General features: G+C 37.4%; 1 pseudogene across 1 annotated transcript; it reads left to right on the forward strand.

Annotated features, from left to right (window-relative positions):
- The first annotated feature begins 4,311 nt into the window (after nucleotides 1-4,311).
- On the forward strand, nucleotides 4,312-12,234 carry LOC149203495 (vesicle-associated protein 4-1-like; annotated as a pseudogene). Its single transcript, XR_016253704.1, has 8 exons — nucleotides 4,312-5,113; nucleotides 5,202-5,272; nucleotides 7,707-7,788; nucleotides 11,052-11,161; nucleotides 11,325-11,402; nucleotides 11,659-11,778; nucleotides 11,874-11,918; nucleotides 12,148-12,234. The product of XR_016253704.1 is annotated as a vesicle-associated protein 4-1-like (transcript).
- Nucleotides 12,235-14,443: the final 2,209 nt, after the last annotated feature.

Below are 14,443 nucleotides of genomic sequence, written 5' to 3' on the forward strand. Positions count from 1 at the left end.
TTCAAAGGCATTTGTTGCTTCCGAGTCCATGAAAATGCATCTTTCTTTCAATAATGTTGTTAGAGGTGCTGCTATTCTCCCATAATTCTTAACAAACTTGCGATAATACCCTGTCAACCCGAGAAATCCTCGCAGATGCTTTATGGATGTGGGGATTTTCCATTCCTTAATGGCTTTAATTTTGCTAGGGTCTACCTTAACTCCTTCATGAGATACAATATGACCCAAATATTCCACCTCCTGGACTCCAAAGAAACATTTGGATCTTTTTGCATATAATTGTTTCTCCTCCAATAGTTGTAGCATCCTGTCAACATGTTCCTTCCAAGACTTGCTGTAGATTAGTATATCATCAAAAAATACTAACACAAATTTTCTAAGGAATGGTTTGAAAATTGAATTCATCAAACCTTGAAATGTTGAAGGTGCATTGGTAAGGCCAAAAGGCATGACCAAAAATTCATAATGACCCTCATGAGTTCTAAATGTTGTTTTCGGAATGTCTTCAGTCTTCATTCTGATTTGATGATATCCTGAACGAAGATCCAACTTGGTGAAGTAAATTGATCCATGCAATTCATCCAGTAATTCATCAATGACAGGAATGGGGAACTTATCTTTAATAGTGAGCTTGTTGAGCTCCCTATAATCCGGACACATGCGCCATGATCCATCCTTCTTGTGCACCAATACTACTGGAGCAGAGAAAGAACTTTGACTCGGTTGAATTATACCAGCCTCTAGCATTTCTGCAACCATACGTTCAATTTCACTCTTTTGGACATAGGGATATCTGTACGGCCTGATGTTTGGAGGAACACTTCCTGGAATCAGATGAATAGCATGATCATGATCACGCATAGGTGGGAGACCTTTGGGAGTCTCAAATACCTTGGAATGATTGTCCAGGACTTTTTGGAGATCTGGAGAAATAGATGATTCCAATGTGGAAACATCTAGCGAACATAATTGTGCAATTACACCTCTTTGCTCCTTTTTTAGAAGCTTTGTCATACCATTAGAGTTGATTATCTTTCCTGGTTTCCCTGCAATACCCCTTAATTCAACTTCCTTTCCTTCCGTAGAAAATTTGATGAAAAGTTCTTGAAAATTAAAAGCTATTGTACCCAAGGATTGTAGCCATTGGACTCCTAGTACAACATCAGCACCTCCCATTGGAATGGAAAGCATTGGCTAGTCAATACATATTCTCCCATGGATAGCTTGATATTATGGCACTTTCCAGAGCAATTTATTGTTCCTCCATTTGCAATCATCACTTGACACTCTGGTGCTAGATATAGGAAGCAATTCAATTCTTTTGCTACCTTACAATGAATAAAATTGTGGGTGCTTCTTGAATCAATCAACACTATTACCTTTTCTTCTTGATTTGTCCTTCTATCTTGATGGTTTGAGGAGTGGTAATTCCCGCCAATGCATTACAAGATATGGTCGGATTTATTTGTTCTTCATCTAGGCTTTGTTCCTGGAGTATATCCTCTTCTTTTGACCTTTCTTGCTCCTTTTCTTCTTCCTCTTCACAATCTATGTAGAATAATTTCTTCTCAGCAAACTTATGACCTTTAGTGTATTTGCTATCACAACTGTAACAAAGCCCTTTTGCTCTTTTTTCTTCCAATTGTTGTGTGTCAACCTTATAGGTTGTGGAAGACTAGGGGCAACAACACTTCCATCTTTATAGTTGTGAGTGGTATGCTTCCTGGTTGCCATAATTTTGCTTTCCATTTTTCTTGCTAACCTGAATGCCTTCTCTAATGAATCAGGTTCCCAAAGGCGAACATCATGTTGGATATTATCCTTTAAAGACCCTATGAACACATCAATCCTATGCTCCTCTGGAATATCTTTTACCCTTATGTTCAATTTTTGAAACTCCTCAATGTGCTCCATTATTGAACCCTTTTGTTTGAGACTTATCAATTGGCTAAAAAAAGTGTTGCTTTTTGTATCCTCATAATGTGCTATCAATTCTTCCGTAAAATTGCCCAAGTGATAAATTGTTTACGAGAGCAAAGCCATTGATACCATACAAACTGATTTGGTTCCAAATATAAAGTTGCCATACGTACCTTTTGTGTGTTTTGCACATTATTGAGATCGAAGAATTGCTCCATCTGTAATATCCATGTGGCGGGATCCTTGCCATCAAAATTCCTCATATCGATTTTTGGAATATGGTGAGTCTTTGATCCAACATTAGAGTCTATGGAATCATGATTAACATTTCTTTTGTTCTCATCATGAGTTTCCTTTAGTACCCTTTCACCCTTAGTGACCATTTCTTGTAGCAACTTATTCATATTTATCTTCAATTCTTCCATCTTATCTCCATGCCATCAATTTTAGCTTCTACGCCTTCTTAAACAATCCATCTTAGCTTCTACACCTTTCTTTAAACCATCCATCTTAGCTTCTACATCTTTCCTTAAACCATCCATCTTAGATTTTTGCTTTTTGTGCAAGTGACACTTGTTGCACTTGTTCTTGTAATTTTGATATATCATATAACATTTCTTCTTCTTCTTCATGAGTCATGCCAGAGCTTTCAGGTTCCTTACAAGGTGTTTGCATTTTCTTTCCTTGGGGCATCAGTTACCGATAATAATGCTCTATTATGCCCTTTGAATTCTTTCAAAATAAATTTTCAAACCAAGCTTAAGCAAAAATTTAAGAAAATCTACACACATTTTTTCACTTTGTAGGAGCTCGATATTGCCTCTGATGTATCTCTGTACTTTCAGATCATTTAGTTCTGAATTTGTGACCTGCAGTAGCCCTTTGTTTCCTCTTTCCAATGCCACAAATCTGACCCAAATTGGATTCTCCAAAGAAGAGTTATGCGAAATCTCCCACAGTGACTTGATTATAGACTAGTTCAGTAGAGCGAACTTGTACGACGTGCCACGAGTCACTATTTTGACCATCGGATCTGAAAAATGCATACAAGAAACTACAGTTCGTCCTCTTTCTGTACCTTCTTACGAAATTTCAATCCGATCCCCAGAGAGAAAGTTATGACGATTTTCCCCAGGTCACCTGTTTGGAATGTAATTCAGGAGTCTGCAAAAAGACCAACTTCCTCAGATCATATCTCCGCAAATATAGCGCAAAAAGCTCTGAAATTTGGACGCAAAGTTCATCGCGATTTCTTCTCAAATGGGTTTTTTTTTGCAACTTCTGAAATGTCGCAGAAAAAAAGTTATAGCGAAAATGCCACGATGACCTGTTTGGAGCAGTGAAACCCTAGAATCCAAAGCTCTGATACCAAATGTTATGAAACTAGCTCAAGAAAAGATAGAAAAGATAGATCAATGCCTTAGAATTCATCCTCTTCGAGGGGGCAACCTCCTTTACATTACATAAATGAACAATTCTTGGATGATTCAAATGACAAAACCTCCTTTTTATATATAGGAGTCTAAGGAGTCACAATATAATCCAGCGGACCTAACAATAATAATATAAAGCCACAAAAATAACAATAGAGAGATTCTATGGGGTATAGTAATAACAATATGGGGCAATAGGGGCACAACAATATTAATAAGGGTATAACTACAATAGTAATGGGGTAATCACTAGTATTATAGGGACCCAACACACACCTAACCTATGACTTGTGTAGCAATGACCCAGGAACATCTAAGCTATCAAAATCACCTGAAAATCATGCCCAACCTGGAGCACACCAACCCTTAGCATAATTAAATTTTTACCCACAAAAATTCGAATGAATAACACTGTCTATTTTACGTCTCATGCACATAATTTTCTTTAAATTTAAATTTAAATAAATAATAAATAAATATTTTTAATATTATTGACTTAAAAAAATAAACATCTTCATTTTTGTAGGACGTTTATTAAATTGTCAATGGTTTTAACTAAAATATTTTTGATTCTATCTCTATTTCTATTTTATTGAATTGTCAATGGTTTTAACTAAACTTTTATATAAAACATCTGTAAAACATACTTTAAAACATTTATACAACATTCTCCAATGTATATAAAAACTCTTTATTAAAAAATTTAATCAATTTATATCGATTTACAATTATGCGAAAATATTTCAAGATTTGAATTCATTTAAGGTCTGGAAACCCTACCTGTGCACAAGGCCTGAACAATAGAATCGAATCTATGTTAAATTTTTAACCAAAGAAAATCCTTTATTACATGATTAAGAGACTCCGACACCCATAAAATTTTAGCCAAAGAAAATGGTTTTATTACAGGATTAACAGAGCCCAATAAACCATAATACATTGATACACGTGTGAACATTTTAGAGTTATTTTAAAAACGGATGAACCATTAACACTGTAGCTTCTCGTGGTAATACTATTCATTACATTGTTGATGCAGGCTTCTTGCGTATATGAAGCCAAATGGAAGTGACTTGTGACCCCCAACTCCATGGAAGCTCTGTAAAGTTGAAGTTGTAAAGAAGTTTGCAGTTCTGGCAAACAAATAAACAATTTAGCTTGATAGAACGTGCAATCATGGTTGAAGCTTGCTAAAATCCGAAGGAAAGAAGAACGAAAGGGGGAGCCCATGGGGGTTGCAAAAAGGAAGGGATGGCAAAGTCAAAGAGAATATACTCTCTGGATTGCCATTGCATTCAATGATTTGAGGAACGAATCAAGGTTGCTAAATTCATACCCGACCAGCTCTCTGCCATCAACCTGCCTGCACTTTCTCATCTAAAAGGTCTTATTTTGATGCTTAATTCTGTCCTTCAGAGCCATACCCGCCTCTTCAGTATATGACCGAATTCTATAAGCTCCGGGAAGGGAAGGGATTCGAACACTGGTTGCATGATGGCCACAGCTGAGTTTGGGGTCCTACAACGCAGCGGAGTTCCAAGGGCTGGAATCTCTGCCCTATGCCCTGGCTGAACAATGGAGGAAGCAGCAGCAGCGTTACTAATGGTAATAATAGCAACAGGGGGTCAGTTGATCGAGACCCTAACAGCAATCGGCACCCACAAAATACAAAACAGAGATCTTTGGGGCGATTGCCAAGGCCTCCTTTCTTGTCAGGCGACGCCTGCGGTTCGATCCCGACCGGAAACTCTATTTCATATGTAAGTGCCCGCGGAGCTTTTGCTTTTTATGTAAGCTGGATTGAATTTGTCATCGTTTCTGAGATTTGAGTTACTGGATGTGATGTAGATGAGCCGGGGAAGCAGGTCTCCAGCGCTGTGAGGATTAAAAACGTGAGCAGATCTTACGTCGCATTCAAGGTAGGCGTTCATTTTTTTTGTCAGCAATTTATTGAAAAGGTTTTTGGAAGGCTGAGTGGTGAAATGGGGTTTTTGCTTTGGGAAGTTACATATGGACTGTTTGGTTCTTTCCATGAAACAGTTTGGTTTATTTGTTTGTGGAGTGTGGTCTACTAATTGTGAGTGGGTAGATAGATTGTATTAGGACAATACCCATAGACTCGAGTATTGTTTGATGTTAAAGCTGAAGGACCAAACATAACTCCGTGGTTATTAGGCAGCGGGATTCACACCGTGTGTATGGAGGTCCGGTCGGTTATTGTTTGATCTGTTTGTTAAAAAGCGTTGGTCAAATTGGTTATGGGTGGTTTTTATGAGGTCAATTCCCATGGATTTTGTGCAGTTGTACACAAAATAGTTTTGGGTATTTGGTGGCAGGTTTAGTCTTTGCTAGTATGTTTTAAGAAAACTTCCATGGAGTCTGTGATGACTTATCAAATAGTTTTAGAATGTTTGGCCTGAGTGTTAGTGGATAACTTGTGTTAGATCAGCTCCTGTTGTATCTACAATGGGCGTCCCGAATAATTTGGTATTTTCTAGCAGGTTTGGTTTGGTTGTTTGATTGGATCGATTCTCATGGTTTACAGCGACAATTTTTAGAATGATTAGTTTCACTATCAGTGGGTGGCTTAGATATCAAGCCAAGTTACATGGAGATGAGAATCCTTCCAGGGAATCATCTGTGATCGTAAATCCCAATCTACAGCCATCACCCGAAGGTGGGACACTGTTTGCAGTTTTTGATCTGGAGGGGCACGAGGCCACATGACCTGATTTAATGACGATTATAGTTCTATCGCCTTTTGGGCACCCTTGCAGGGGTGAATCAGCCACTTTGGGGTGATTTGAATCCTGGTGGGGGCTAAGACATTACTCCTCAGCAGTCTGGTTAACCTCTCATGGCTAAGCCAATTCCCATGGAGTGTACAATGTTGGAGTCAAAATAGTTGGATATCTGTGAGACTGTGACCACTATAAGTTTTGGTCTAGTTCTAACATGTTAGTGTAGCATGTTTCATGTCAACTTCCGTGGAATCTACATGACATTATTTAGCATATTTGTTAGAGTGGTTGGTCTAAAGAATTGTTACTCAGTGGGTTGTTTTAGTTTGATTCCAGGATTCTAGAATGGTGCAAAGAAAAAATTGTGTTTTTGTTTGGCAGCTTTGGTCTATTTGTTAATTGGTGTGATGATTTAGCTGGTTCCAGTGGAGTCTGAAGTGATGCACGTTATAATTTGGCCTATTTGTTAGAAGGTCTGCACTAATGGTTTTTGGGTAGTCCTGTTGGCAAGTTTGGTCTGCAGGTTATTGGGTGGCATGTATTAGGTCATGTACGTAATGGAGTCTGCAATGATTGACAATTCTTTTAACTGTTAGCAGATCTGATCCCTCTGTTAATGAATGGTGTGTTAGTTCCATAAGCATTGACTCATTGTTGCTGGCTACAATATTTTTGTCACCTATGTTGTGATTGTTAAATAGAATTATTTAGGTTTGGTTGTTGGAGGACGGTGAGATCAATTCCCATGGAGCTATCACATGTACAGACTACATTTAGGTCCTAATGGTAGTGGCTACCGTGTATGGGGTCATGTTTCAATGAGTCATTAGCTGAGCTCATGCAGTAGGGTCTGGATCGGAAGATGTAATTATAATAGTGTACCTAGTTATTTTAACAAGCGTCAGTCACATAGAGTTCAACTTATACTGCTCCCCTTTTTCTAAACTAGAGGATTACATGAGCTCTTTATATAATAATTTTCATTTGATTCTTAACCAATGGTGTTTGTTATGTCAATTTTCCTTTGTTCTTGCATGTACATATGATATACTGGACATGATTAATACAAGGTTCCATTTACCACGTCTGTTTCCATTAAGTTGTCTTGTGCATTTGATAATCTTAGAGACAATGAGGACAATGCAAAAGCAGTGTACTGGAATACTTGAACTGGCCTCGATCTCCAAGTAGTTTTGTACTATTGTTCCCATTCTTGGAAGGATAGTAGATTTGGTCTAATTGTTAGTGGGTATTTATGATTTGGCATGCTTGTTAGGTATTGCTTAGTTCTAATGTTAGCTGCTGTTGTTGATTTTGTGGAGTTGTCACAATATGTTTCTCTCATGCAGTCATCACACTATTATATGGCCTAATTGTTAGTACGCAACATTTAGAAAGACAGTTTCAAAGAAGTTGTTGCGTGTACACAAATCATTGGCATTGTAACAAAATTAAGACAAGGCAAATGTAACCAGACAATCCAATGGGGATCAGGAGCTCAAGATCAGGACTTACCATGTTCTCCATTATTTACAAAGCTGGATTTATGGCTTGAAAAGTTATCTATGCTTTGAAGTAACTTGTTATGAATTGTTTGAAATTGTGGTTTCAGTTCCAGACAAATGCTCCTAAAAGTTGTTTTATGCGGCCTCCTAATGGCATTCTTGCTCCAAAAGAGTCAATTTTAGCAACAGGTAAGGGCTTCATCTTTTTTCTTCTTTTCTAGACTGAAAGTAATTATAGTGACAACAATAAGATAAAAGGATTTACTACATAATATTCAGTGTAAGCCATGTAGAAAAGAAATAAGAAATTCTGCAAATAATTTGTGATTGCAGCTTATATGTGAAACTCCAAAGGCCTCAATCAAATTTATAACAAAATAAATTTTAAAGTTTTCAAATGTATGAGAGACAAGATTTATGGTTTAACTAATTAAGACTTTAATCTCTTTTTAATGATTATGCTTGACCTCATAAAGTTGTGAGATGTGTAATTCATTAGGCACGGGTTTTAAATTTTTATTTCATGTAAATTTCAATAGAATAAATAATAGTATATGAGATGCCTAATTAATTTTCAGTGCAACCTCACATGAACTGCCAGTGTCTTGGGGAAACCTTGGTGGGTGGTCTGAATTTGCAACTGTCTTCACCACTAAACCACTACCCCACTGGGACTCACATGATCTGAGATGAATAGCTTGCTTGCTCTGGAGGTAAAATTTTATTAAGTGAAGTGGTTATAAGGCTCCAATGGCCATCAGCTATTTTCATAGTAAACAAAACATGACATATATAAATCTGTGATCAGTCTGCAATTACTATGAGAAAAAGTTGGAGATGCCACATCAGCATCAAGGAACAGATCTTTAACCCATGGTCCCATAATGGTAGGTGCTAACTGCTAGGCAATGGGCACATCATGGGAATGACCTAGGTTCAGCATGATGGTTCTGTCTGCACAGTTGCCTGTGACAGGCTCTGTGAAGTGACTGCTGTGCTTTCCATGTCAAAAACCACTGCTTTTCTGCATAGGTTCTAAATCTTGCATGCCTGAGCATGTTGCAGGTGCCATTTCAGGCGTGCAAAATTGTCAAGGTCATCAAGACTGGTGCTTGGATGTTCCATTACCAAGCTAAGCTCTATACAAACAGTCATTGACCACTCTTCTGTATATTTAAGTTTTAACATTTGTTACCGGAAGACACCTTGCGGACTCAGAACATCTGGATCAGTGCATTGGTTTATAGCCACTTTGAAGTTGGTAAAGGTGACATCTTCTGCAATCACAAGGGCTAGCTGGTGCAGGCAGTATTCCGATGTGACCTGTTCCATTTCTGCCTCCAACCACTTGAAGTAGGTAGCCAATAGTATATCCATCTCTCCCAGCTTCCAGCCTCTTGTCTTCCCTGCTGAATGCACATTCCATGTCACTTGACCTGACTAATAGCATTAGTTTTAAATTTCTTCTTCTGTTTTTCTCGAGGATTAACCATCAAAGCAACAGACATGTTTTGAGTCTGCTTAAAAGGATTTGGACTAAATTAGCAATTAAATTGTTGAACTGCTGAGTAACTGCCACCTGGCATAGAATCTCCTTCCCTTGAGCATAGATCATACTGCCTTCTGTTTCAATACCTTCTTTGATTGGATTGGTTAGTAGCACAATCAACAGTAAATGATTTTCTACCTTGACCCAACCTCAGCTTTGTTCTCATTCTTTCCTGGGCTACATTACAGTGGTTGTTCCAACCTGTGTTTCTAAGCTTGGTCTGCTTGGACTTGGAATCGGCTGAACTGAGTTGATCCCAAATCAAGTCCACTTGACCTTCTGCTTAGTTCAGGGACTGGTTTGGTACCAAACTGGCCTAGTCAATGCATGACTCAGTTGGTTCAGTACCAAACCGGTCCAACACGGGCTACTTAGTTTTCAAGGGAAAAATCAAAGTTAAAAAAATTAATACCTAAACCCTAATTCATAGCACCCTAAAACCTAATTATGCACATTTTGAAATATTCACCCTTACATGGTATACACATGAACAGACTCTGCATATTTTGTCTTTTTTGCTTTTTTGGGATCTTTAAAATGATTTTATTTTTCATTAAAATTTAAATATTTTATGTATTGTTTTAGCAAACCAAGTCATTAAATTCAATTTGGTTTGAGTCATAGCCAAGTCTAAGTCCAAGTCTGAGTTGACTGTCGGCTGAGTCCTAGTTTTAAAACACTGGTTCCTACTATAATTTAAATATTTGATTTGCCAAATTTTGAATGGTGCTTGTAGCCAGCTGCAGCTAAGATAATTATGTAAGCAATTTATCACCAAACCTCTGCCCTTGGCCATGCATTTTATTTTTGATAACTTCATTTTGCAGTTCATTCTGCACACTTTAGTGAGGAATCCTTCATGTTTAGAGATCTTCTATAACATACACAACTGCTCATAGAAGTATGAAATCCTTAGCTAAGTTTTACATGCATAGTAGAATTGTTAGAAAAGAAAAGAGAAACACCCCAGAAAAATCATAAAATTTGTTCATTTTCAAAAACTGACAAAAAGGTAGTCAAATGCAAAAAATTGTTCATTTTCAGAAATTGAGCTTTGTAATTTTTTTGTTCTCAATTCGGAGCTGCTGCAAGTTTTATCTCCAGTTAGTTATTTAAGACATCTTTGTGACATAATTTTCTTACTTTGATCAGTGACACAAGATATATTTATACTGAAATATTAGTTACAATCAAGGTTGGTGGATAAATGACAAATTCTGTCTTGGGAGAGTTAACAAAATTTCTAGGGAAAATGATGAGATTATAACATATTTTCAGTGGAGAAAACAAGGAAATTAGGCCTAGTTCTCACAAAAGAATGTAATCGAGAAAATGTCATGTTCTAAAGGTGAATTTGTTGTAGAAAAAAATATGTAAAGAAGTAAATACTCGACATTCCTGAAGAAATACAGAAGTTCTCTTGTTTGACTTTCAAGCAATTATGTTTATCTAGAAGTGTATTTTATTCTATTTTGTTGATACCTAATGTGGCTAGCCTTCTTTATGTATATGTTAACATCTCATATTTCCCATTACTATTGTGTGTTTTGTATGCATGCAAGCTTGGTTTCCTTTCTTTCTTCTCATTTTTGAATAAATTTTATTAAAGGCGTGATGGGTTAAGTCACTTGCCTATGTTCCATATGGCTGCTGCTTGTGAACATTGGTTGCACATTTAATGTCTCTATTGCAGTATGGGCCAAAGGAAAGCATACAAGTTGCTACTATCCTATGATGAAGCATAATCACAAACAATCTAGTCTAATTCAACATTGATTATTCAATCTAAGCTGACCAGATTTTTTTTACTCGTTGATGTATGTCTGCTTGAAATAAATGTAGTCCTGTACAAGTAATCTAGACAGTCCTGTAAGATCTTTTAACACACAGAGATGTCACACAGTTATGAAGTTTGTCGAGCAGCCAGAGCATCCTAATGAGAAAAAGACAAAAGACAAATTTAGGATTGTTAGTTTGAAAGTCAAAGAAGGGGCTGAATTCACTTCAGAACTGGTAAGACTCATGCATTTTGCTTTTGCTCAATGAATTCAAATTTTATTATCTAAGCTTTATGATTCAAATTATAGTTTATAAGTTTTTCACTGTGTGTGAAAATCAATAAACAATTTTCCTTGTCTTGTAACATCAAAATCCCTTGCAATCCACCCAACTGAAGTTTGACGAGCATAAGGAATTAGTGGCAGTGGAAAGAGTTTTGCAAGTAGTGTTTCTGGATCCTCAACGCCCTTGCCAGGTAAAATGACACCAGACAATAACCAACATGCTTTTAGTTCATCTCATGATAAATCCTCATCATTTTTTGGTTTGATTTTAGCTTGTTTGATTTTAGGAAAGTTCCAATGATTTCCTGTAGAAACCTATGACCATCTGCAGAGGGGAAAATATTTTGGCTTATATTGTAGTATCTCTGTCTAATCTTAACCATAACTCCTAAAGAACTCCAACTATATTTTTTTAACTTCCACGATAAATCTTGTTTACTTGTGAAGGATCTAGATAACTTGAAGAAACGTCTTGCAGAAGCTGAAGCTCTCATCCAGGCACAGAAAAAGCCTCAGGATGACAATGCTCCAAAATCAACAACTCCAGCAGGAGTTCTAGATGAATGGGTAAGGACGAATTTTATTGTTTATATTACCTAGGCAATTGACTTTGGTTTCCAAATGCACAGATCTTGAAGACTGCAATTTCTTTTGTGTTGTAGGAGCGAAGGGAGAAATACCTAGCCAGGAAACAAGTAGAAGATTTTGTATGATACTATGAAATGGGTGGCTTTTAGAAGACTTAGGGGCAGATACAATGATAAGCTTTAAACTAGTTATCGAGTTTCATCTTGTTCAGATATCAAATGTAAACGAAGGCTCTTTGAGGGAAAACTTTGAATGTAATACAGTTCACTGTTGCCACCAAAGGCTTACATTGATTAGGGTCACAACTGTTACTGGTACATAGTCTTCAGCATGCATTGCTTTTTGCAGTCTGCTGATTCTCGCAATTTGCTGATTTTAGCAGGCATAAACTTTTACTCAGTCCATGTTGGACAGAGCGACAGAAATTGTCTATAGTTTAGTTAGGGGTTGGAATCAGGGGTTGAATTTTATTTTGTGTCTCTGGAAAATCTTTTGTAATTTTGACCAACCACCTGACCTGTGTGGCAGGATTGGTTGTTTTGTATCTTGTTCGCCAATCGATTTTAATTCATTTGGATTTATTTTGAGTCTTTGAATGGAGGGTTTGTTTACATGGTTTAGTTCATTTCGCATAGTGCGGTTGCTGAGCTGTTAACAGAAAAGAGCACATTTACATGTCTCATTTCACTAATGATGTGGCTAAGACATATTATCAAAAGAAGGAATTACATTGAATGCGTATGATTCCTTGATTCTGTCAGGCTATGGTCTAGTGGTTGACATGGGTTGTCACCACAATAATTACCAGAGTTCAAACCCTAGTGGGCACAGTGCGCTGGTTATGTGTAGTAGTAGGCTGAGTTAATGTGGATTTTACCTTGATAATGCAAAGTTCGGGTTCATAGCTCCCCAGACATTAAAACATGTGTGTATCCTTACCGAAAAGGAATATGTTTATTCATTGCGCCAGAGTCTTTTGATAGTAGCACACCTTGTATATTGCATGATATTTGAGATACTTTTCTGGCTATGTTTCTCATGTATTTGTGCCCTTTGATTTAATCTGCTATCCAGCCTCCTTTTTTGTTCTGTCTTTGTTTGTCCAGATTTCCATTTCTAGTTTTCTGCTTTTTGTTCTGCACACAATGATTATAAATTCAGATACATTTCATGTTTAGTTTAGTTATAGAAAGTAATCCATTAAACCATCAAGGAATACTGACAGAACCAGGGATTAGGAATATTGTCCATCTTCATGTCTGCCTTGCTTTTGCTGGCAATGACGGCTGCCTCCCAATGTTTATTTGGAGGGTGGTTAAGCATACCACATTCCTGTGGGATTTGAAACCTGGTGGGGGGATTATCACCCCCCCTCCTTGATGAATCCCTAGTGGTTAGTAATCCATTTCTAGATGTTGCAATTTATTAGTTTGTCAAATTATGTGATTTTGGGGAAAATGCCTTTTATGAGATAAATCTGTCATGATTTGCACATGCTCTCTTTTCCAGTTGACAACAAATATGAATCTGCACATAACAAGCTTTTGTATGTTATTATTGTAGCGTGACTGATTGTTCAAAACAACTTTTGTATCATGTAGCTTCTGTATGAATGCTACACGATACCTTCCCTCCCTCTCCTTTCTGCATGAAATATCTTTCTTTCCATTACCACATATCAAGATGTTATTCGAAGGCACTACTAGGTGGCAAGACAACTGAGCACATACTAGAGTCCAGACATGGAATCTAAATGATGGCACCCTGGAAATTGACCGTGGCTCCCAAGTATGAGATTCAAATGATAGTCTGGTTATCAACAAACCACAAGTGGAATAAAGTAGGTGCAGTTGTCAACTACTACAAAGGTGGAATTCACGAGGTGCGTCTAAAGAGTTGACCACTTTACTAGACGAGGAACTCATGCCGAACCATACTGTATCTTAATAGACTAGTTAATGATGCAGGACTTTTATTGGATTTTATATCTATTTCTCGACTTATCCAATACAGTGATGGGATGCAAACAGTTCCAAGAACGCCCATTACTTGAATATGAACTCCCAATTTTATGTACTTTTAATCTTTATTCCTAGTGGATATTGATGGAATTCCTTCTAACTTTTGGCCAGATATTAAGTTGTTGACTTAAAATGTCACTTCACCTCAGCTTTGAGCAATCTGGTGGATTGGCTTTAGTTTGAGTCAAACCTTGGCTACCGTTTTCTTTATCTTTAATATATTCGATTTGAGGTTTTGTGGGGTTGTTTGGACCCATTCACAGGGTGTACGACACACTGCTTTCACTGTATGGCGTGCTTGGTTTGACAAAAAAAAAGGCAAAAGGGCAGGTACTTTGTGTCAATTTTCAAAGGACGACATTGTTCGCGCCACTAATTGGTACCGTATGCGAGTGGATATGGAGAACAAAGTTTAGTTTCCATGTCACGGGAGCCAAATTATTTGGGTGGGTCCTACTACGCACATGAAAAGCTTCTTGGGTAGCTTTCAACCACCTAACATGAAGGGTTCCTTTTAAACATGAAGCCCATTTGGGGTTCCACACAGGAAATTTCTAGAGGAAGGTGCAAATGCAGCTGCAAGGCCCAATGAATGAAATATCCCTATGCGTGGCCCAATGAAT

Source organism: Pinus tabuliformis, chromosome 2_1 (assembly GCF_031772625.1).
Source record: "Pinus tabuliformis cultivar Carrire ecotype Pingquan chromosome 2_1, CPIR1, whole genome shotgun sequence".
NCBI lineage: Eukaryota > Viridiplantae > Streptophyta > Pinopsida > Pinales > Pinaceae > Pinus > Pinus tabuliformis.